Source organism: Tenrec ecaudatus, chromosome 8 (assembly GCF_050624435.1).
Source record: "Tenrec ecaudatus isolate mTenEca1 chromosome 8, mTenEca1.hap1, whole genome shotgun sequence".
In the NCBI taxonomy this organism is placed as follows: Eukaryota; Metazoa; Chordata; class Mammalia; order Afrosoricida; family Tenrecidae; genus Tenrec; species Tenrec ecaudatus.
Window position 1 is genome coordinate 152,041,190 of NC_134537.1, and position 2,990 is coordinate 152,044,179.

At 41.5% G+C, this 2,990-nt stretch overlaps 1 non-coding gene across 1 annotated transcript; it reads left to right on the forward strand.

The window, feature by feature from the left end:
• The first annotated feature begins 1,213 nt into the window (after positions 1 to 1,213).
• On the forward strand, positions 1,214 to 1,320 carry LOC142455711 (U6 spliceosomal RNA). Its single transcript, XR_012785859.1, has one exon. It is a non-coding gene; the product is annotated as a U6 spliceosomal RNA (small nuclear RNA).
• The last annotated feature ends 1,670 nt before the right edge of the window (positions 1,321 to 2,990 follow it).

The following is a 2,990-nucleotide window of genomic DNA, read 5'->3' on the forward strand; positions in this document are numbered from 1 at the left end:
GTCAGCTCATGTCCTGCTCAGGAAATGCATGTGGGTTGAACCAAAAAGGAAGGAAAGACCATCAGTTGTTGGAAGCCCACAGCACGCAGCGTGCCAGGCTCACCCCTCACACCCTTATGCCACATTTCACCCAAACCCTGGAAATTGTGATCTCTCTTACTTCCTGTTGCAGTTCACTGGCGGCTTTGGGACCACCCTGCCTCGGGCTGAGAAGTGAGAAATTCTGAAAGCAATTGAACACGGTAAATTCTCACAGCAGTTCAGCACAAGACTGTTGGGCACAGATGTTTCTGTAATTGTGATATGCTGGGAACATTCTCCGAAATGTAAGCACAGAGGCTCTCAGCCTTATTCTTCCACCTGGGTGCCTCAGTGGGCAAGTCTCACTCTACCGAGGCTTGATGGGAACCAGGTGGCAGCATGTGTCTGCCTTAAAATTGCTGGTCAAGATTCAGCTCCCAGCTACTTCTTCGCTCTTTTCCCAGTCACTCCTCTGGGAGATGATGTTCGTGACGGTAGGTCCTTTTCCCGTTGCAAAGTGGATGAGGATGCTTGGCTCCGTGTCCAAGATGGGAGGGGACTCTCAAAGTTTCTGTTGGGTAGACCCATAGAGGTCCTGCAGCTGCTGTTTGGTTCACTGTCAGAGAAGTACCAGGAAAAGATTCAGTGGCATGAAAGAACAGGACTCTTCCTGACGATCTAACTGTGATCGGGGTCACTTCTTCCATCACTCCGAAACCCACATAAGACTTTTGAACCTTGTGATGCATCTCTTCCAAACAGAATTTGCTTTCAGGGCAGACTATTCCTTCCTTGAGCACGAGGTGGTGGAAACAGGAGGAAGACGATGACTAGCACAGGGGAAACATCTGCCACTGGTTGAAATGTACAACAGCATGACTCACACATGTCCCATGAACCGAATGAAGCCTTTTTCACAGCCCTTTCCAGTGGGGATGCCTTGAACGTGTGCAAACAGTAGCCAAAGGTAAAAAGAGGCAGAAGACAAGGGAGACAGGACTGTAGGTTTGGGAAGAGCAAACAATGTGGCATCAGACATGTCTTGAGACACGGTCGTTAGTTTTCCCTGCTAACCCCCCTGTGCTGTGCAGCTGTTAGCGGTGCTGAATAGAAAATGTTCCTTGATTTCTTTTCACAAGCTTATCTCTTAACACAAACTGTTGTGAGACCTGTTTTTAGAAATCAAGGCCTAGTGCTCACTTCGGCAGCACATATACAAAAATTTGAATGATACAGAGAAGATTGGCATGGCCCCCGTGCAAGGATGACACGCAAATTCATGAAGCGTTCCATATTAAAAAAGAAAAAAGAAACCAAGGCCTAACCTTTATTTCTTAAGTTTATCTACTATGTGTAACATTACTTACACACCAGCTAGGCAAACAAAGTTGAAATGGTATTCACAGATTTGTATCAGAGATCTAAGAGGAGTGCATATTTCCAGTTGTAGTTTCCATGTGCGTGCTCCACATTAAAAGCATAGAAATTGGTTCTTGGTCCTATTAAGTGCTTTGTAATTATTTTTAATGAACATACATTCAGACTTTTGCTTTTGCCTGGTTTGTAATCTGTATCATCCACAGAACAAAAAAATATCCCAGGAAAATATTTTTCATAACTCAGTGAGATAACTGATAAAACTTTAAGGAAACTTCATTTGAAAAACTAAAATAAATGTTATAAATAATAAGAAAGTTCCCAAAGTTCTTTAAGATTGCTAGATTCCAGATCTACTTAAATACTTTGAAACTTTTTTCTCCAGCAATAATCAGTGATTAACTAGAAATCATAATAAATAAGAAGATACCTTCATAACACAAACTACAAATATCCAGGGATTAGTCTAATCAATAGCACACCAAATTTCTATGGGAAAGGTTCTATTTTATTCAAGTGCATAAAAGGTAATTTGTCTAGATGGCAAGATTTTCCTTATTCTTGAAAGAAAATAATTACTAATATTAAGCTGAACTGCAGGAGGAAGACTAATGAAGGATAGATGCCTTTGCATTACGTGCTGGCAAAGAATATTGAAAGTACCACGAACCGCGAAAAGAAGCAGCACATCTGTCTTCAAAGACGCACAGCCAGAAGCTCCTTAGAAGCCAGGAATTTCAGTTTGCAGAGACCCACCCCTGGAAAAGGACATCCAAGTTGGTAAAATACAGGGGCAGCGAAAAAGAAGAACATCCTCCACCAAATGCCTTGATACAAAGACTGCAACAGGTGGATCCCACATAGAACAATCCGGAGGATGGCGCAGGAGCCAGCAGCGTTTTGTCCCATTGTATGCAGGGTTGATAGGCGTCGGCACAGATGAGATGGCACCTAACAACAACATTCTCAAGCCAATGTCCCCTCCAGTTAATTTATAAATCGGATACGATTTTGTGTAAAATTCTAGTGGAGTATTCTGAGAATTTGATAAATGCATTCTAAAATGTGTACGGAAGAATTAGGATGTACAAATACCTAAGTCAATTTCAAACTAAAAAAGAGATAAAGTATTTTTCACTAGATATGGATTTATTACCGAGTCTGCATAATAAAAGCTGACATCCAGGCAAAAGAGACACTTCCTTGGACAGAATGGAGAGAAATCATTCCATTGACTAGGGCGGAAACTCAGACCCAATCCTTGCCTTTATCTATCCACAGTTGTGGTCTGTATGTAAGAAATTAAGGTTATAGACAATTGGTGTATCAAACCAGTGGAGGGAAAGATAAGTAATTTAGCTGGGTTTTTTAAACAGCCTCACAGTATAAAAATAACTATTTCTGGATCTCTATTTATAACAACACTCAAAAGCGAACTTTAGGTAGATTTATGAGGTTGACGTGAAAGAAAATACTATAGTGCTAAACAAAATAAATGGATTCCCTGAGCAGTGAACCCTGTTATATAATTGACAAAGGGCTGGACAGTGAAACTCACCCCAAAGCATCATAACAGACAGGCTAGGGGGTCA